At 39.2% G+C, this 23061-nt stretch overlaps 1 long non-coding RNA gene across 1 annotated transcript in view; it reads right to left on the minus strand.

Moving 5' to 3' along the window:
* The window catches only part of LOC143371528 (uncharacterized), a 114228-nt gene extending 99671 nt beyond the window's left edge, over nt 1-14557 (minus strand). Inside the window, exon 1 of the long non-coding RNA XR_013086035.1 lies at nt 14432-14557. This is a non-coding gene — a long non-coding RNA (uncharacterized LOC143371528). The remainder of the gene's footprint in view (nt 1-14431) is intronic.
* Nucleotides 14558-23061: the final 8504 nt, after the last annotated feature.

Here is a 23061-nt window from a genome sequence, read left to right on the forward strand (position 1 = left end):
AAATATTCGAATATACGAATATTCGAATAATCGAAGTCTTCGAATATACGAATATACGAATATACGAATATACGAATATACGAATATATGAATATACGAATATACGAATATATGAATAATCGAAGTATTCGAATATACGAATATTCGAAGTATTCGAATATACGAATATTCGAATAATCGAGGTATTCGAATATACGAATATTCGAATACCAAAGAATTCGAAATTGAGATTTGAATAATTAGGAGTATTCGAATAATTAGGAGTACATATTCGAATAATCAGAGTGATCGAATTTCGGATTGAACAGAATAGACTTTAGTTACCGAATAATCATTATAATTATAATAATTTCATAATAATTCTTTTCATATTGGCCTTTACATTTATTTGTTTTTCGAACACAAAATTTGAAACTTTGTTAATCTTTGGTAAATTGGTGAATTTTGCAACGAAAGGTATAAACTCTATTTAAATTTAGAGACGTAATGTATTTAAATGCTGAATCATTATTCGAAGAAATTATTCGTATTCGAATATTTACAGCTCTGCTTCGATATTAATGCGTATTTAAATGCCAAGATGATGTTAAGTGATTCCTAGTGAAGCGTGTTTTTATTAATCACCGCGACGACTGCAGCATAAAATATTTAGGTATCCCGAAAAGTTCCTCTGGTTTTCCTAATGTAAACGTCGATTAATTCACGATAATAATAGGGATATAAAAACGAAGGGCCATCTAGAATTACGATGATATAAGATCGATGATATCAGAAAGTATTGTCGAATTTGAAAATCCTGATTTTTTCGTGCAAAAATCAGTAGCCGCAAAACTTCGCGTCCCGTGTGAATTGTTTCGTATACCTAAAGAGTGACCCAAGAAATAGCCCCTAACGAATTTAAACTTAGATTTTCAAAATTCACCAAAAAAAAAATCAAGAAATATAAATGTCTGTGTAGTAGGTGCGTTTTTAATAAATCGTCCACAATGTTGAATTGGCCACTTGATTTTTTTTCGTGAATTTCGACAATCTAAGTTCAAATTCGTTATTAGCAGTCAGCAAAACCCCTGGAAATAATTGTTTAAATTATCGGACTGACATAGAAGTTCGTACACCGAAGCGTATGGGCTGACGCGTTAACGAATTTTCACTTCTTTCACCTCCATATCTCAGAAACTAATTATCACCTGAACTTGAAAATTGATCAAGATTGATGTCTCATCATAAGCTATCATTTGGCACAAAATTCCGTTCCAAAATCGTGGGACCAAAAATGGGCTAAAAAGGGCCTCATTTTCGGGTGACTCTTTAAGTTCCGCTAGAACGCGCGCGGCAGATTGCCGCTAACCGCTCGTCTGCACCGGGCCTAGTAGCTCGGATTCGGATGTCCGAATGATTCTCCGAAGAGACGTCGCGGCTGCATCCTGATATCGAGAGCTTGCATCCTGATACCCAGCCTGCATCCTGACGTGGAGTACGACCGCGACGGCTATTAACCGCGAGAGCCCGTCGCCGTGGAAGCCCCCGTGTTCTCGAGGATCAATTCATCATCCATAAACATCGCCTTTCCGCTCGCGGAGCGGGGTTGCGCCGCGACTTTCGACGCGCGCCCGCGTCTCAGCCGTCGCGGCCAGCGTATGAATAATGTTCCCAGGCCGATATAGGTTCTCACGAGGGGGCACGCGTGTTTGCACGGCCCTGGCGCGCACACGCGCGCCTCCGTCGCGCGGCCATCGCGCGACTTTGCTCGAAACCTTCGGCGGTATTCCAGCACTTCCAGCCCGCGTACTTACGCGCCAGCGGATCGGGATGCGTTCAGGCCTTTTTCACGCGTCACCGTTGCGGCGACTTTCACTTTGTTTCCTGCTGGAGGCGCGCCTAATAATATTCGATTGTTTCGCGCGTTTCACGACAGTCACGATTATTTACCGCCGCCGCCGAATGCATCGCCATCGGTCACCGCGAACCTGGTGCAACCGAGTGCACTCTTTGCGGGTCCGAAGTTCGGCAGGTGGCCTAGTTTCGGTAGGACAGTTCTATGATCCGTTGGACGTGCCCTCCTAGATTCTGGACCGGCACTTAGATGCTGTAATTGTTCATGTTGGAGTCATGAAGCGAGGGCTGCGACGTTGTTAACCCTGGGAGGGTGGACGGCAGAGGAATCGGTGTGTGACAAGGAAACGTTCCCTGCCCGAAAATTCATGTTTTAACGAAGCTCAAGATGCGGAGCATAGGGAAGTATGCACGGGGCAGCTTTTCTTTATTCGGAAATTCACTCTGAAGGGGTGAAATCAGCCCTTAAAGTTACCGCGTTTTTTTTAAATGTAACTTTAATTTACTTTTGGTAGCGCGATAGAGCATCACAAATTGTACGAATATTATATTTCAAATTTTGTTCCACCCCTAACCGGCAGTGCTGGATTAACCAATAAGCAAAATAAGCACGGACTTAGGGCATCAGGAGAAAGAGGGGGGACTCTACTAATTTTGTGAATTTTGAAGTCTAACTTTCGTTAGAAACACTTTTTAGTCAAATTGTTGGAAATGCATAAGAAATCGTACATTCGTTGAAGTGACCACCCTGTATAAGGAGGCCTCGAAATCTTTTAAGTGCTTAGGGCCTTTAAGGGCCTTAACCCTTAACTGGTATCCTGGGGTCATGAGTGACCCCAGGCACGCAAAGTTCGCTGCAAAATTTTTGGTTGTCTAAGTTTGCAAACTGAATTTCTAATTAATTTTATTATAATAGTTTCACCTTCTACGTTTCTATTATTGTATACATTACCTAGGAACAAAATTTTCATAGAGGTTGATGTAGTGTCGACTTTACAAATTTCTGTGTCCTTTTTTATTTGGGGTCTGCCACAAGCTCAGCTCACTACAGTAATCCCCCGTTACTAGTTATGGCGATACAGTATCGATATATCGGAATATCGATACTTTCCAACTAATACATCCAACGCCATCGGCATTCGGCATGTGTGAACTAAATAAATGATTTATTTATATATTAATATTTTCATTTTTAAATTCCATTTTTGATTTAAGTATCGATACCAATGATAATATGTCAGTCGCATCGACACCAAATGCATCGATTAGAATAACTATTCGTATTGATTTCATGAGTACCCTAGAGATTAAATTATATTAATTAATATTGTGCATGGTGTGCAAAAGAAGAGGTCATGAAATGGGTGCATGAATACATGGGCCGATACGTGTTATCGATACTTGAACTGTGAACACTGAACTGTCGAGGGGCTAATTTACCGGGCGATGCCCAAAGCGTCCTGTCGAAAAGTAAGGTGGCGGGCTAGAGGAAACTTGGACGGCTCGTAAAAACAGATTAATCGCAGCTAGAGCGCCTAACGTAACGTGCATTATGTAAGGGCCTGGTTGCGCAACACGCGCGCGTGCACGCGTGCCGCGCGTTAAGATAATGATTTGGGGATTATTGGACGCGGATGCACGATCGCCGTGTCCGTTTATTCTGCAGTGCGGTTCGATCGTGCGGAATCGTAATTGGAGTTTGTTGGCTGGGTCGATCAAATTCGACGACGGTCCCGCTTGGCGTGGCATAATGGGCGTCAGGCATGATGATTTTGTCGTCGAATCGTGTTAAGCATGATGGCATCCGTTCCGTTTATGAGAATGGATTTCTTTCGACGATGGTCTGCTGTATTTTTATGCTTTAGTTTTGGCCAACGATCGCAGCAATCGTGGCTACAATCATAATTATCGTCAATATGATTGTTGTATGGTTGTAAATTGTAGGGTATAACGATGTATCACGGCGCGTGCTTTGGTATCGTCGTTCTATGATGTTTACTCTGACGATATACAGGGCGAGTCACGTAACGTGTCCACTAGGGCGGAGCGATACTATATGGGCGAAAATTTAAATTTGAATTTTCAGTTGGCCTGGGTGCGGGATAGTTGCCTTTTGATTAACCAAACACAACTGTAACAAAATTTTGGAAAAATAGTCATGGCTGCAGGTTCCTTTTTCTCCTAAAAATGATTATGTAATCACACTATATAGGCGGAAATTTAAATTTGAATTTTTAGTTGGTCTGGGTGCGGGATAGTTGCCTTTTGATTAACCAAACACAACTGTAACAAAATTTTGGAAAAATAGTCATGGCTGCAGGTTCCTTTTTCTCCTAAAAATGATTATGTAATCATACTATATAGGCGGAAATTTAAATTTGAATTTCCAGTTGGCCTGGGTGCGGGATAGTTGTCTTTTGATTAACCAAAAGCAACTGTAAATTTTTTTTGGAAAGGAGCACATCATCGGCTTCGCCCGAAATTTAGATTCTGATTTTATAAAAAAAAAATTTTTTTTTGTGAAAATAGTCACATTCATCTGGATTAGCTAGACACAATCAGCTTGAGTTTACCATTCGAAAGTTTTTAAGATATGATTATATGATTATATGATCATTTTTAGGAGAAAAAGGAACCTGCAGACATAAATATTTTCCAATTTTTTTCACAGTTGTGTTTGGTTACTGAAAATTCAAATTTAAATTTTCGCCTATATAGTATGATTAGATATTCATTTTTAGGAGCAAAAGGAACCTGCAGACATGAATATTTTCCCAAAAAATTTTTACAGCTGTGTTTGGTGAATCAAAAGACAACTATCCCGCACCCAGGCCAACTGAAAATTCAAATTTAAATTTTCCCCTCCGCCCAAGCGTCCACTTCGAATAACTTCTACAGTATGTGCTCTAGAAAAAAGTACTTTAGGTATATAGAAACTGCACGGTGTCGAAGGGAATATGTAATGTTGAAACGGGTTTTTTTTTAACCCTTCGTGGTCACACTTCTGTAAAGTTCCGCGGTGGTCACACTGGGTCCGATGGACCCAGCCGATTTGTAAACAGTTACCGTACGAACTGTATCAGTGCAAGCGATTCTCAAAAATTATAACACACACTTTGAACATTGTAGAATATGAAATAGTCGCGTTTTAGTAAGAAACGAAATGACAACATGTACCAAAAAAATCGGGAAGGAAAGCCAGGAACTTACCGGTATCAAGCTCCAAAGTTAAAAAGCGGGACTATTGGACCCAGTGTGACCAGAAGGGTTAAGTAACCTATTTGTTTACGAGATATCAAGGTAACCTTGAATTTTTTAAATAGAATGCGATTTTATGCGTACCTTTTACCATTGAAATTTATAAGAGCAGTGAATCTTCTATGAAAAAGTATTGAGCTTTATTTGTCCAAAACCTAATAATTAGTCTCACTATTTACCTTAGTTACAGCAGGTGCTCAAAGTGATGGCCGTTGACTTCCACACCCCTGTTATTATTATTAAGTTTAGAACAAACAAAGCTTAATAATCAGAGAAAATTCACTGCTTTTTTAAATGTCATACTTTAGAAGTTATTCAGGGTGGACATGTTATGTGACTCGCCCTGTATAACAATATTTATTTAGAATTATAAAGAGTATGACACCCAGCATGACTATGTTGAATTACTCGTAAAGTATTAGTTTTGTGATAAACATCGTTTAAAGAGAAGTTGCGTGACATGGACAACTATACGCAATGCAATAGTTGGAGTCGCTTATCTTGCTCTTTTTATCGAGATACGATTACCTATCCGTTTCTTAAGTGGAATACGGAATATTATACTTGGAGATTCAATAAAGTATTAAGATGTAACGATGTTAGAAAGTATTGTTAGAAAAATAATTGTATTTCAAAATTGTAGCTTATTCGGATTAATGGAATTATTTTACGTCACGTGTTATGGTTTGTTATACTCAAATAATTTGAAAGTGAATTAACATTCTACGTGAATTCCAAAGTAGTTTATAATTTAACGTCGTTACAGCGCTATATTTCTTACATCCTTCAAAACTGCCATGCGCAGCTGTGATATTTGCCTCGATACTCGTCAGACCGTCGCACATGTTGCAAAATTATTGTCTGCTTAACCAAGGTCTGAAATTCTTAAGGCGAACCATGGGAGTGTTTGCTCGAAGGCCAAATAAACACAACGAATATGATAAGAATTTGATTGAGGATAAGGGACAAGCGACACTCGAAACTTTTAAATTATTTACAATAATTTTCAAGGCTCCTCTGTAATATACGGCTGCATTAAACCAAAAGCTGCGACAGAGGGAATCTCTGTTTATTGTTCCAACAACATCTTTCATATAGGAACACCTGCTCTCTTGCAAGCAAAGTAATGTTTAATAAAACTGCGTGCCACCTGTTTCATTGCAATGATCACTCACATCCAATATTGGGCAAATGTCAATTATTGTATACGATGACAACTAACATCGCTCATTAAAATAAACGAGATTATACTATTAAGTTACTGAAGAAGTAAACACTAGTTGTAGAGTGGTTGAAATATCTAGATTGAAATCAAATTAAATCAATGATAGGTCAATTAGATATTTTGTCAAGATAGTAAAAATAAATAGATATATGGTGGCACAGGTGAAATTATTATACGTCTCATTTATCAAGAACAGAAGACCTAAGAACTATCTTTTTCCTTAACCGGTTAACTGGCACGGCTTTTTTTTTACTATTCGTGGCCAAACTGGCAAGATCGAAAAATTAAGTGGATCACACAGAATTTGGTACACAGGGGTTGTTTGAGTCACTGAATGAGTTCACAAGAAATGAAATTTATACTGTCACTAAGTAGTAGATGTATACATTTTCATCCTGACTTACAATTAGGGAAAGTGAGTCAAAACAAAAGTGCTTCAATTTGAATGGTGACTTTTTTCAACTACTACTGTAGAAAGGGTAGGGGGCTCGCCACGTCTCGTAGGACACAACACCCCCAGACGGTAAAAAAGCGCCCTCTTCCTAGTTTTCCTGTAAAAAAATTTTAGCTTGCGAAGAAGGTTGTGGATTTGAACCAGCATCTGTATGGATGGGTCGCCAATCGCCATGGATCGAATATTTTACCTAAGTAATCAAATCAGTGTGTGCATACATTAACTGGCGAATATATACATTCGCTGAAATAACGATTTTACTGTAACATGCATATATACCAAACATTAATAGCTTGCCATAAAAGTGTCTCGTGGGGAAAAGACCTTAACCGAAGATATCAGTATTATCAGAGGTTACCAATTCATACTTCTACAGTAGCGGACAAAAAAAAAGTTACCACTTTTTCGAACCACCCTACTTCTATTACTTTTCAATACCAACTCAAAACTGCAGTACGTGCCTAATATATATATTCTGAAAGAGAATTAAAAGCTGTATAAAACCCAGTTACAGTTGAATTTATTTAACTAATAAACAAAAACCCTACATAGCATTAAACAAGACAGCACATTTTTAAAGCCAACAACAAGTTACCACTTTTGAATATTAATAAAAAAAATTAATATTCTGTGGGGGCACCTTTTGCTTTTAGGACAACCTAAAAAGTTACTAAACGTGGTAACTACTTTGTCGGCCCCAAAACTGTGTTACCCCGTTCAATGTCATATAACACTTTTGTTTGTCAGTTAAATAATTTCAACTTTAACTGGATTTTATACAGCTTTAAATTCTCCACCAGAATATGCATATTAAACATACCACAGTCCCAAGTGTATGCTAAAAAATAACAACAATAACTTTTTTGTCCGCTAGGCCAAACGTGTAGAGCACACAGTATAAAATATTTGAAGAAAATCGAGTTCGAAGTCTCGCTCTTTTTTATACCCCCGATACAGGTGCATACACACACATACGTAAACGCGAAACTGTAATTAAGCTACAGTGACAGTTCAAGTCTATTCTCTACAGTAATTGCAGACACGTGTATGCATTTCCACTAAGTTTTACTTATTTCCACGATAAGCTATTCAAATAGGCTTCACATTTACATGCGCTTTTAGTTGTAGGATTTCCAAAACACGAAACTTCGAACTTTGAATATTCTTGCCATACTTTGAGGAATACACCTTACATATACAACAAATTAATATACATACGGAACACGTGCCGAGTGTGAAGTAAAATCCTGATCAATCATCATAAAAGTACTAAATCTCTTTAAGGGGAGGTTCTGGTCTAAATGTCGATTTTTTTTTTATTTCATTTTTCGAATGTTCAACCTTTTAGGAAAACGTGTTTAAAAGGATTGGTTGAAATTCGTAAAATTCCCGAAGTTATAGGCATTTGAGTAGCGGCAAATGCATGGGTAACACCCGGCCACTCGGCGCTCACGTAAAACTTTAAGGGGAGGTTCTGGTCTAAATGTCGATTGTTTTTTATTTCATTTTTCGAATGTTCAATCTTTTAGGAATACGTGTTTAAAAGGATTTGTTGAAATTCGTAAAATTCCCCAAGTTATAGGCATTTGAGTAGCGGCAAACGTATGGGCAACAACTGTCCACTCCGGCGCTCACGTAAAACTTCAAATGCGTTTTTCTCGAAACAGTGTTCTCAAAACGGTGGGACCTGTATCTTCAAAAGTTATTATCCGATACGACTGAAACTTTTTTTATTTTGAAGAATATACTTCTGGCTAGGGGGGGAACTAAAAAAATTACAAAAAGTTGAAAATTTATAATTTTTAAAGGCGTTGAAAGGACGAAAAATACAGGGAAAAGTGATTTCAAACGTGAAGTGTCGTTATTTTCTAAAAAAAATGTAATTTTTGTAATTTTTTTTAGTTCCCCCCCTAGAAAATAGAATAATCTTCAAAATAAAAGAGGTTTCAGTCGAATCGGATAATAACTTTTAGAGATACAGGTCCCACCGATTTGGATCAATTTTTTGACGCCTTAACTTTAACGACTCCCCAGGGCTGTTTGCACTGATTAATTATAAAACAAAAAATATATTTCTATAACATAAGACATCCTTAATACAATGCAACAAGTCCCATTAAATTATATATAGTAGTTTTCCTTTAATTAATTCCTAAATATCACCTATTTTTGGGGCTCTAGACCAGAACCTCCCCTTAATGAAAATTATTCCGTTTGATACCTTACACTGTATGGAATACATATATATATATAATTATATATAGATGCAATCCTTAAAAGGAAAAAAGATTTTTTGACAAATATGTTATAGCTTTCGAGTAAAAAATTTCCAAAGACCACCCTTTCTTTCGGCCTCCTGACTGAGCATCCAACCCGACCTCGGGGTATGTTGCCACAAAATAGTTGCTGCAAAAATAATGTGAATTATCTCCTAATCTGGTTGACAAAATCCACAGGGCCAATTTTTTTTATAAAGCCAGACGTACGTAGTTTACAATAATCTAAGTTTGAATGAACTTCCCTGCAGCGATAACCCCCAAAAAAATCAGGATAAGAAAACGAGACAACCATACCCGGTCTCCCCTATCTGGGCCAAATACCACGTTGCGCACAGACACAGCGGGTGTCCTATGTCTCACAGACGGAGACGTTGCGAGTTTTCAGCCCTCCGCCAACAATCATCCCTCCGTGGATCCTCCAGCAACATGCGGTGAAGAGCTGCAGGAAGCAACCAATCGCGAGGCACAGAGAAGTGCCCCGTGCGAAATGGCCCTAAGAGCCAACGGGGAACGAAAGGCGAACGTATCCAGCTCGTCCGGCTGATGATTTTTTCAAGCCGTCAGCGGCTGTCGTAACACACCGCGATTGCCATTTCTGGCGCGTTGCGATACGCGGACGTATTAGTCATAGCTGCTGCATACCGCGCGGAAAATTGAGACATCCGACAAGGACGGCCAGGCTACTCGAGTTAGAAGTTTAAAGAACAGTCGCGGCTATGCAAATGCGTAACGCGCACCGCGGCCGAGGGCGGCCGCGAGGTAGCGCGCGAGCGGATACGCGCGTACTAGCGGGGCCGCTTGTGCAACCTTGACGATCGAGAATGTGTTTGACCTCATCGTCGCGGATAATCCTGCTCCTCGGCACCTCGTTAATGCCCGCCGTGTCCTTATAACCAGCACCGTTTTTTCTTGCCGCGCGAGGAAACTCGATCGACTGACCCTACCGCCGCTTCCACGATTCAGTGACACGGCAAATCGTCCACGGCCTTTCGGCCACTTTGCGCGATACGCTGGCCGTGTTGCAGCAGATCCGTTTGGGGAATGGGGCGAGGAACTCGGTGCCTAAAGCGAGGTCTCTTTGGTGTCCAAGGGAGGAGCTACCCGGAAGTTTCATTTCGTCGGATTTCGCGGACAGAAATTAATTGGCAAATGGGACTTAAATAATATAGGTGTCTTGGAGATAGCGAGTGAAATTTCTGTAACGCTGTCGTAGCAGAAAGTAGAAAACGAAATTTGGATAATATAAATGTGTCAGAATTAAATAAACAAAATTTGAGGGATGCACTTGCTCAAAATGTAGAAAATCAGATTTGAGTAACACTAACACCGGAAGATCCCGAAACTGAGGATTCAAAAAATTCTGAAACTTTGTGGATACGTAGGGGATTCCCTCCTGATTACAACGCAATTTTTTTTGCTGCCCAAATTCACTCTAACCGGGTGAAATTAACCCCTGATTATTCGGCTACTTTTCGATTTTATTTTGTAACATGCAATCTGTAAGAGATAGAAAAAAAGTTTCGATACGAAAGTTACTTCTTTTGAGTAGATCTATCGAATCGCAGAAGTTTTGCCAATTGTTTAAACAATTAGAAAAAGTTATAAATAAAAATATTAATGTTTTCTAAAATTCCTTGTGTCGCGAGAAATCTGAAGTGGATGTTTAAATAATTATGAAACAGCTTAATATTTTTTTCCATACAATTTCAATTTTTGTTGTACCGCGAAACTGTGCTCACCGACAATCGAAGAACTTTTGGATCCCATTGTCCTTCAGAATAAAATCGAAAAATAGCCGAATATTCAGGGGTTAATTTCACCCCTTTAGAGTGAATTTGGGCAGCAAAAAAAAATTGTAAGTAAGCTACTTGTAAACAATCGATTACTGCTTAGGTAGTTGCATTTCATTTAATACAGTCGCCATTAACAGGAGCAAAGTTTGAACGTTTTTCGAAATGTCTTTTTACCGTATTGGAGGGTTCATTGACATTTACGGATCGCCATGTACGCACGAATTGTGGAGTATCTGTGAAAGAAAGCCGAGAAGAAGGTACAGAACTCGCGCGAACAGACAGGCAGCTTGAAATAGTTACGGTCACAGAAACAAGTAGATAATTCACTGCAATGTCAGTAAGAAGGAAACAGTTCAATACATCTCTTTTTACTGAATGTCCAGCAAGCTTGGAATCATAATACTCACTAAGCAATAAAATTACTTAAGAGTATCCTTACACTGTACCTTTTGTCAGCAGGTAAAGATAACAAAAACTTGAGACAATAAAAGCACCTTTCCATACTTGTGCTATAAAGATAAAACTTGTTCATACTCTATTGCAACGTAGAAAATCAATTCATTAATGAGTAAGAGTTCCATTACTTCTAAAAAAGATGTGCTACAGCACGATAGCAAATGGGAGGAGACTCGTGTAACTCGACGGAAATGAGGCGATCTTCGTCAATTTAATTCAATGAAATGGTTGAATGGATCTTTTTGAAAGTTTTCAGATATTTAATTTAACGTTTAAAGAAGTCGCGAAAATTTTGTTTTCTGTAAAGTAATTCGTGTATTGTAAACTGTGGAGGTATTTCTTCACGTCCCCCGCGTCGAAGTAGTGAATCGGTGTGCAGGATATCGTCCGTTGAACTCGCCTGAAACAAAAATCCAGTCAATTTCATATTGTTTATGAAATTACGCATCGGATCAACCAACATATTTAATGATATTTTTAAATTTAATCACTTCTATGCTATAATAAAGGGCGAAAATCTGTTGTAAAAATCGCAACTTCTTTAAATTCCTGTCATTCGCTCAATTTTCCGAAAATCCACGAATTATTTTACAGGAAAAAATTTTGTTCGACTTCCTTAGATATTCAATTAAATATCCTAAAAGTTTCAAAAAGATTTATTCACCCATTTCTTTGAAAAAAATTCACAGAGATCGCTCATTTTATTGCCTTAAAAAAATCACGATCTCAACTTTAAATAGCCGTCATTTTGTTTTAAATTAATATTTCGGAAATTCCCTCCGTTAATCAGAGGATACATTAATACACTAACGAAATCTTTTTTGCTTTTTGATTTAGATATTCCGCTTCCGAATGGCATTGCTCACCGCAAAACCATATTTTTAAAAATACTTCTTGGATGTGAGTTGTTACTTTATTACAAACCTAAATATTTTCCTACGAAAAAATTACCAAATGTTCCTTAAATGTTGTTCTTGTAATTGCAAAAAGTTCTATAAAAATATGTGCTTCCACTTTTTCAAAAAAAATTCGCAAACATTCGCCTCTTTTCGGCCGCCCAACTAGACAGTTATAACTCCTCAACTTAAAAGCAGCGAGAAGTATTCAGCCTGTACCAAATATCACATTTTCTACACCTACAGGTGATGTCCGAATACCTATGAACGCCAGTGTATCTCCTCTCACCGAGGCACACGCACGGAAGAAAGGTAAAAAGCTACCGCGAAAAAAGGAAAGGCCCCTTTGTTAAGCTACATACTTTCCATTTCAAACCGCGCGGGTTTAACGATGGTCGTTAATCTTTACAGCCTATTAGTTTTATAACCGCTGGCCCGCTAAAAGTGATCCTCGGACCGAGTCAGTTAAAAGTCCGTCTACGCGAGTCTAGGAGGCAGCGAAACGACAAGCTAACGAGGGACGTCGCGTCGGGTCGAGAATCCCGCGCGCTAGGTTCCGAGCCGGAGGATCCCCGGGCCACGTCTATCCGCGTGGCCGGAATCGAACGCTGGGCCTGTCACGTGGCACGGGCCGGTGGGCCCCCGAGGTCTCCTTTTATCCCGCGGCGAGGCGTCCCGACTTCTTGAGGTCGAGGAATTTAATAACGGACGAGGTCGAGCTCGCGCACTCGAAAAAGAGAGCCCGGACACGCTGGTGACCAGAGGAGAAGGTTGCGCTCATTCATAGGAATTTTACAGGTTGTCAGGCAGGTTTGACCGGCCTTTGTCATGGAGGTAACTCCGTGGAGAGCCACCACGGGCCTCATATTTGTTCGCTTTGCCCGGCGACGAATCACGGATGAATTTAGACACACCGTATACCTGGGGGCCGCGAGGACACGACCCCAAGTGGTCCGTTGCTCGTTGAACGATCTATTCGGCGATCGACGGCGGACGAGTCCGGGGCAGCGCAGCGGATGCAGAGGAAAAGCTTAAAAGAAAGGAGCGAGAAAAAGAGGGACACCTCTCGCTGCGGATTTCTGTGGCGCGCGCGACTCGCCGGAGGTGTTCGATGACGGATCCACATTTGCGCACGCAGGACGGAAAAGCTAAAATTGTCGTCCCGCACATGCTCCGTTTGGAAATCGAGCCACGGGCATGTTCGACAGATTTTTGCCGTGAAAGTGGCACGCCGCGGAATCGCTAAACAGGTATTTAGCGCGGCGTGCAATCAGGATGAATTCGGTCGCGAATGTGTTCCAACTTTCAAAATTGTAGGTACCCGGCGAGGAGCGTCGCCGTTTGCCTGGGAAATAGGAGCTGCGCCGCTTAGAGAACGCCACGCGCTCTTTCCTCGCGCTCGAACCGGCCCGAACCGTTGTGAACCGAGGCGAACGGTGGTTCGTGTGTTTCCTACGAGCCTCTCCGACCGCTAGACCGCGGTGCCTTCGGACAGAAGAAAGATATCTTGCGATACCTACTTCGTAAAAAGAAGAGCGATTGTAATTACAGTTTACTGGAATTTCTGTGTACAGTGACTCAGATTAATATTCGGACACTTTTTAAAATCGCATAACTTTTTTAGAATTGGTATAAGCAAGTTGAGTTTTTTTGAGAAGCTGGAAGGATTAGTTTGCTAAGTGACGCGTTTCGTTGTTTGGGGAAAAATTGTATTTGGTTGGGATAGCGAAAAGAATAGTAGAGGTCGATTTTTAAACTTTTTTTGTGAGCTTGTAATGAAAATTAAAAAAAAAACGTTTGTAGATTGAAGTAAGTTGTATACGTGCTGAAAATTTCATCTAAATTAGTTAAAGATCGCAGAATAAGGGCGAAAATCGCTGATTTTGGGAATTTCGAGATTTTTTTCTGAGCCTGGAATGAAAATTCAAAAAAGCCGTTTGTAGATTACAGTAAGTTGTATACATGCTGAAAATTTCATCTAAATCGGTTAACGTTGCTCTGAGCTATAAACGTTTAAAGATCGCAGAATAAGGTCGAAAATCACTGATTTTGGGAATTTCGCGATTCTTTCTGAGCCTGGAATGAAAATTCAAAAAACCCGTTTTTAGATTACAGTAAGTTGTATACATGCTGAAAATTTCATCTAAATCGGTTAACCTTGCTCTGAGCTATAAAGGTTTAAAGATCGCAGAATAAGGGCGAAAATCGCTGATTTTGGGAATTTCGCGATTCTCGACCTTATTTTGCGATCTTTAAACGTTTGTAGCTCGGAGCAGCGTTAACCGATTTTGATGAAATTTTAGGCACGTATACAACTTACTGCAATCTACAAACGTTTTTTTTTTAATTTTCATTACAAGCTCACAAAAAAGTTTAAAAATCGACCTTTACTATTCTTTTCGCTATTCCAACCAAATACATTTTTTTCTTCAAAACGACGAAACGCGTAAGTTAGCAAACTAATCCTTCTAGCTTCTGAAAAAAACTCAAGTTGTTTGGACCAATTCTTAAAAAGTTATGCGATTTTAAAAAGTGTCCGAATATTAATGCGAGCCACTGTAGGTACTTTTGCTTGGTAGATCGTTTGTGGTTATTGTAACAGAAGTGAGGCACGAATGGAGTGGATTCTCAAGGGTAAAAAATTGTTTTAATTAGTCCAGACTAAAGACGTTGCTTCCAATCCTCTGATCTGACTTTTATTGGAAGCTTATTGTTTGTATACAATATTCGTTGCAACAAATGGATCGAGTGGACATCAACGAGCACTATAGGAAGAATGTAGCTTAGAATATACGTGGGAAATACTTTGTAAATCATAAAATCGCACCTTTCAGCCGTCGAAGAGATTTTTAAGACTCCAAAATTAACCCCAACCGGGACGGTCTTTAGGTTCTTTGAATTTATAATAGCTTCTATTAACTAGCAGCTATAAAAGTCGAAGGAAGGAAAAGGTGCATTTAGAATGTTGCTGTGTTTCGACTGTTCAGTGCAAAAGAAGGGGGAATGAATAAATGCAATAAATGCTGAACCTAGTCCGACGAGTTGTTTTTCGGAAAATCGCGGTAATTTTTATATAGCAGTTCTAGGATCTTGTTAATTATTAGAAATTAGTATAATTACAGGAAAGATTTAAACGGAGAGAAAGCGTATATTTATGCGCGGTCGGAATATTACTGTGTTTTAACATACAACAAAAAACAGTGTACTGTACGGCGTACTGCTAGTGGATGTGTTTGAAGATGCTACAACTCACAATTATCAGAGGTAAATGCAACCTCTTTTTCTATTTTATTTTTAAGGATGCATCAACCCATTTGGGCCATTAGGAACGACGTTAATTTAGATAATAATGAAGGTTGATGTAGATATCAGATGAGGTTAAATTTAAATTAAATTAAACGAACAATTTTGACAAGTTTCTAGAATTTCAATACACTTGGGCATAAATTTGCAGTTCGAGTCGCTTCTGTAGGATTTACGTTGAATTGAAATGTAGCTGTGTTCGAATAGAATCGACGAATAATACGTTTTCAAATGATGAATGTGGAATAGTTATTTATATAATTTTTGTTTTTCGGAAATATTAATATTTTCACGAGTTTTAGTCTCGTTGGCTAATTCACAACGCCCCGATCATTATTAACGTAATTAATATATATTTAAATTCTTATAAATGTGACATAGTAGCAGTAAATAGGTTTATTTTTTGCCTTTCGGCCTCAAAATGGGGTTACATGTGTGTGCAAGTGTTTCTGGGACTGTTAACTCAAGATTGTGCTTTCGTTTTTACTTCTTCCTTCCTCTTGGGCTTCTTTTCTTCTCCTAAATATGACATACCTTTTCAAATGATGCATGTGGAATAGTTATTTATATAATTTTTATTTTAATTTATATATATATATATATATATATATATTATATTATAAAATATATATACATATTAATATAATATTTCCGAAATGGAATATATATATACGTTTTCAAATGATGAATGTGGAATAGTTATTTATATAATTTTTATTTTAATTTATATATATATATATATATATATATATATATATATATATATATTATATTATAAAATACTATATGTGTAATGATATCAATAAAAATCTCTTAAATTAAAGCCTAATTTCAGTGTTTCTATACATATAAACAGTCCAGCAATTCTGGGACACACCATTCCTCAACCATTTGTCACATTTTCGACTCACTATTATACAAAAATATCAAACACAAGACAGATTTAACCGAAAAAGAAATATATGTCTTCCCTCGAACGTTTACCACGAAGCAATAAAAAAGACAATAGGTACAATTGGGCATTGAGAGCAAAAACGGAATAACAAGGGAACATCCCGAATCCGCAAATTCAAAAAATTCTGAAACTTTGTGAATATGTAGGGAATTTCCTCCTGATTATAACGCAATTTTTGTTTGCTGCCCAAATTCACTCTAAGGGGGTGTAATTGATCCTTGAAAATCTGGTTATTTTCCGATTTTGTGTTATAACTCGTGAATTATAAAATAATATTTTACCAAATGCTAGATCTAATTAAAAGAAGTAACTTTTGTCTGGAAACTTTTTTTCTATCTCTTCCAGTTCGCGAATTATAACACAAAATCAGTAAATAGCCGAATGTTTCAGGGGTGAATTTCACCCCCTTTGAGTGAATTTCTTCAGCAAACAAAAATTGCGTTGCAGTCAGAAGGAAATCCCCTACAATTTCACAAAGTTTCAGAATTTTCTGGATTTTCGGGTTCGGGATCTTCCCTTGTAAGCCCCATTGAAAAAAATCGTCCTATTTTATACGATTAATCCTACAACTGAAATTCAGATAAAATGTAGGTTAGTCCGTTTCTGCTCTCACTGTCTAAATTACAACACAAATTCCCTTCGTACACACTCCCCCAAAATTGCACCCTTCAAATACAGGCTCCACGATTGCATTTGCGATACAATTACAACCGACAGAACCTTCTCGAAAATAAATATTCAGCACAGAGAATCAGGAAGGAAGTGCGAGAGGCAAAAGGCAGCGTTAGATCGTACGCCCCGAGCGGCAATAAGCTGGGTGCGATCGCGGAACGCAAGACCAGCGCGAACGATCTTGAAGATCGGTCGTTAGTCGATCTCGAAATCGAAGCTGGGTGGTCGAGCGCGAGGATAAACGAGCCGGCGACGTTCTTTCGTAGGTGAAGCACGTGGAAACGTAGAGGTGTGCGGGTACACGTCGCGCGACGGCGATGTATCCCTCGTGCACGGCTCGCGGAGGACTCGTGAACCGCCTCTTTTATCCGGGGCGCAATTGAGTCAACGGCCTTTCGAAAGAAGTAACGGTATACGATTATTACTCCTACCGAGTCTATACTCACGAAACTGAGACATTTGCACGCGCGCGGGCGCGGGCGCGCGAGCGAGCGAGCGAGCGTTTCGCAGCCTGCTTCCATGGCTAGGGACTGGCTATCGTCTTGCAGCAACGGTGACAGATCGCCGCCTTTTAAGCGTTCCGCGAAGTGAAACGGAACGGGCCGCACTCTGGCCCGGCCCCTCCTGCTCGCCTTTATCGAAACACGTGACACGTTAAACGGCTCTTTCGGGTCGCGATAAGGACTCGATCTCCACCGAGAGAGTTTCCACCGACTATGCACCGCTCGTGATCGGCGCACAGTGGGACAAAACGACCCGATCAAGAATCTACAGGGTGTAGATCCCACCTATGGTCAATACTCTAGGGGGTGATTGTACAGGCAAAAATAAGACGAAAGTCAAGAGTAAGGAAATTACGGTAAAGGCTTCGTTTTCGAGAAAATTCACTTTGAGTCTCGCCTAAAACGCGTGCGACGCGAGCGCTTGAGTGGCAAGCGGAGGCGAGTGGAACGTCCCACGGGCAGCTGACGCGTACTGCTCACCTCCGCGCGCCCCTCAAGCGCCCTCGATGCACGCGTATTTAGGTGAGACTCAATGTCAGTTTTCTCGAAAACGAAGCCTTTACTGGGATTTCGTTACTCTTGATTTTCGTCTTAGTTTTTGCCGGTATAATTACTTCCTGGAGTATTGACCATAAATAGAGGAACACCCTGTATAACTTTGGTTCTGGTCTGGATATTTTAATGAAATTTGGATCAATTTAACCGCAAATTTGCGGGCTTTAAGTTGATTTAATGTAAGTGATATTGAACCTCGGAGGCCCGTGCTAGGCCCGTGTATTTAGACCCATGTTTTCGAGAAGTAGGGCTACTGATCAATTACAATTCACTGTTTATTAACATACTTACTACTTAGTTACTGTATTATATTGTGGTAAAAACTGTTTTTTAATGCTTGCTATTGTTTTCACGTGGTCGGTGCTCAAATTTTGTCAAAATCGCAAAAGTTAGGAGGTTATTAAAAACTTTTATGTTTCCCATAGTGTTTATTCGCGATTCTGAAAATTTTTTCTTTGAGAGGTGCTTTTTAGGTTAGTTAAAAAAGTTAATTACATAGCTGTATATTCTAATAAGGCCATACATTCGGGTAAAAGGTTAACAAACTGTTTATAAAATTTTAAAACGGTGCGACAATTTGCAGTGGGTGTGAAAGAATGAACCCTTCTCTCTTAGAAACAAAAAGAATTGGGTGCTACCGTAAACTGGGGGAACATTGGCAGGTTTTTGAAAGATTTTGTTAAACATATAATGTAAAAATTAACATGTTTACATTTGCTTTAAGTATCCTATCATAACGTTGCATCTTTTGTGATTGTACTACAAGTGTCAAAATGAATAAAATTTTTGTCCTTTTCCTTCTTTAATACATGTTAAAAACGTTAATGTACCGGGGTAACATTGGCACATCATAAATATAGTATTAACGGGTTAAGTTTTACTAATCTAAAGCCAGTAAGATACATTGACACTTAAATTTGTTTATTTTATTTTATTTTTTACATCTTAACTAAAATATCCTCGTAACATTGGCACATCATATAAATAGCATTAACAGGTTAAGTTTTACTAATCTGACGCAAAACAATGTAACCCCGGTGTATGCCAATGTTCCCCCAGTTTACGGTACTTTCCAAGAACAACAATTTTCAATTAAATGGTAATTCAAGTAAAATCTAATCAGGGTAGTGCGGGATTTTTATCCACTAAAACCCCACGGCCACCCTCCGGGCGATTGCCCTCTGGAGGTGTCGGGGTGTCTTATGAAGATTTTCCCACGTTAAAAAAAACTTTAATTATATTTATCCATTAAAAAAAAAACAATAATAATGAACGTTACTACCGTTACCTTTTTCCTCACTGTTCATACAGTGTGGAAAAAATAAAGTGTGAAAGAAATATATTTTAGACACAGGCGGAATTGAACTCACGACCGCAACAACGCCACGCAAACGTCTTACTGAACGCTCCACGGCAAAGTCTTCAATTCATATTAGCTTTTATACTTTATACTCTTACTATGAAAAGTTTAATAATTTCCATGTAAATATCTCTGTTATTAAGGCCCATTGGCTGAAACACTCGGACACGTATTTACTTATTTTTTACATAAATCCATCGTGTTAAGGCTCATCAACATCGATGTCTATCACATGATGTCCTCCCCTTGTTAGTCTCGTAAACGGTAACAAATGAGAGACGAATTTTACAGAGGTATATACAGAGTGTTTCTTAATATGTGGGACCCACTTCAACGGTGAACGGGAGGGGGCACAAAAGCTATGACAAAAGTTCATATAAACATTTCCCCTATTTGACATTGTTTCCGCAAAATTTGTATTTAAATAAAATTTCGAATAACGAATAAAATTTAAAAAAAATTATTCGTCGTGTGTCGAATAAACTGAACTCGGGTTAACGCACGAATGACGAATAATTTCTTTAACTTTTATTTGTCATTCGAAATTTTATTTATATAAAAATGCCCATCTCTGACTTTCCGAGTTATAGCCATTTTTGCACCCTCGTATTGTGCAACTGCTTACCTGAATAGGCAATGTTCGAAATGGCCACCTTCGCCCTAAGTGCAAGCCCGCGGTCGTCTTGTTGCAGATTTTCTCAAAAAATATAAAACAAATGTGACTAAAATGTGGTGGTGCGCCGTTTTGCATAAACCACATGCGACGTTTCTTCATCAAGTGGGACTTCTTCCAATAGTTCACCCAATAGGGGGGCTGGGCAGTCAAACTGCTTGAAATTCAAGTATTATTTGCGAATTAATTACAAGGAGACGAGTACAAATTGCGCTTAGTACTTTTGGGTAATGTTTATTAATACTATAAACAGTAAAACATTTTTTTTTGTAATATTACATATTGTATATGACGACACTACAGCCACCTGATGCGTAGGCGTTTTTTCCTGTGCTTTTGCAGTGATTGCAGAAAAACGGAGGTTCGGATCGACTTGAAATTTTTACAGCATGTTCAAAATATATTCTTCTATGCACTGAACCTAAACATTAAAATGTAAACACTGTAGTTCCCGAGATAAAAATAAACAGCCATCTGTGCACCCCGAAAATCGCGATTTTGTCGTAAAAATCGCATTCTCCTAGCCGCTGCTTTAGTATTTTCGGTTCAATTCTTTTTTTCCGAGGTTCAGAACGAAATTGGTGGTTCTAGGAGAAACATATTCCAAGGGAACCGCTGTATCTTTATTTTTAAGCTCGCTATCAGGGCAGAGCCAAAGAAACTTTTTCTAAAACACTGTACAATCAACCCCTTGTGGCGCCATTCGCAGAATACATAGATATGTAGGCAAAAAAAAAATATTTTCTTACTCCGCGTGATACTAATAACCATTGTATTGAAGGAAAATTCTGTGCTTGCTTTCATCTCCGTCTAATTAATTCGCAAAAAAAAATACTTGTCTTTCAAGCGACTTGCCAAGTCCCTTTAAGAAGTCCAAAGAAAATTAACCTGTTAATTGCAAACAGTTACACAAACATTTAGTAGAATCAGTTGTGCCGTCTCTGTTTGCCATTAAGAATTGTTGGGGTGCAAAGCTGGCCATGATTCGGGAACAAAGTCAAATTGGGCGCATGCTTGTACGAACTTCTCTTCATTGTTTTTGAGCCACCCCTCCGGCGCTGAAGTGAGTTAAGAAACACCCACATGTTAAGAAACACCCTGTACAGTCGTTTCGCGGGGCCCGATATCGCAAATTACGGTTACACGGTTCGTCCGTGCAACGCGGAAACTGGTATTCACTTATTCGGTCCTTATACGCTGCCCGACGCCTTTAACCGATTCGCGAAGTGAAACGCAACGGCCTGGCCGCTAATATTCCATCTTGACGAGGAGTAAATGACTTCAGCGCGGAATGCACACTATGTAGGACACAACACTGCGCCGATATTCACCGTTTAAGCGAGTATCGCGAAAAACCTTCGGACAGTGTACCATCCGCGCCATTTCTCTGACGCGTTGCTCCTCCGCGAGCCGATTTGCACCGGACCGGCGCGAAATTGATAAACGAATCCGTCGTGAAACTAGGGCTGGGACTGTCTGCTGAGCCTTTCTTTATTTACTGCTTTAAATCGGGTGTGGTTTGCACCCGAAGCAAGTAGAGTATACGTGCGAATCTTTATTTGAATATTTCAGCAGACCGAGTATTTTGTAAGAATGTATTAGTTGAATATTATACTCCAATTAGGGATGTATTCATTGCAATATTATCACAGCATATCACAGCAGCGATATTTGCTTCCCTCGAAGCCGCCATAAATTCGTAGAGCATTAAAAAAATATTTGAAACTCATTCCTTGTGCTTTGCTAATAAATGGTTTCACGCGGGCAACATCCCTCTAAGTTCCCTGGTCGAAAGAATCTCCTTTAAACTGATTGTCGAAAATATTTTAAAATAAAAGTTACTCACTTTTAAATGTGGAATTTCAGCAGAAGAGAACAGTCTCAGTAGGTTAAAGGACCCAATTACTGACACCTAACCAGTTACTGTCACCTTAAGCTGTTTTACTTAAAATAACGAATAAATAAACGTTGCAAAGTCATGCACAAAGAGAATTATGTAATTCAACCTATAATCTATGCTATAGATTATATACTATAGTTTATTTGTTCGTTATTTTAAGTAAAATAGCTTAAGGTGTCAGTAATTGGGTCCTTTGCCCTATTCGAATATTCAAATACAGTTTAATAGTTTGTTGTGGTGGAGTGGAAGACAGCAAATAGGAAAGAGCTTCGTAGAAGAGACGAAAAAGGGAGAACGGACAAGTACCAGCAAGATGGGGCGATATGCCATACGTGAAATGAAACAATGACGTTACCGCAACAGTCCGCGTCATCTCAAAGAATCTTTGGCCTCCTCGCTCTCCGGATTGGACTCCCACGATTTTCTCTTGTGGAGCTAGGTGAAAGAGACAGTCTGCAAGAACAATCATCGTACTGTCGTTGATCCGAAGCGCAACATAGAAGAAGCAGCTAGAAGCTGAAGCACTTCTTCGCGTGTCCCGAAACACGTGTAGACAGAGGAACTTGTGCCTCGAAGAAAACGGTGGACACTTCCAGCATCTACCGCGAAAGAGTCATTCTCAGGAATCTCAGGTATATACTGAGGTAGGTATCATGCTTTCCTTTTCACTGTCTCGCATTCCACCACAATGAATTATTAAACTCAGAGTCCGGCAGCTCCTGATGCATACTGTGCGACCCTGATTCCAATGTAAGTTTCCGATACTGTAATGTTCGAGGAACATTTTTGCAACATAATTATAAAGTGCATATTCAAATATTAAATTATCAGAGCAAATATTGCCGCGTTAATTCGAAAGGGGGGTTTTGCAACTCTCGCCGAAAATGAGTTATTGCTACCGGATAGCACAAAAATAGTTTAGCTATGTGTAGGTATATTCACCTTC

This window comes from Andrena cerasifolii, chromosome 7 (genome assembly GCF_050908995.1).
Source record: "Andrena cerasifolii isolate SP2316 chromosome 7, iyAndCera1_principal, whole genome shotgun sequence".
Classification (NCBI taxonomy): Eukaryota; Metazoa; Arthropoda; class Insecta; order Hymenoptera; family Andrenidae; genus Andrena; species Andrena cerasifolii.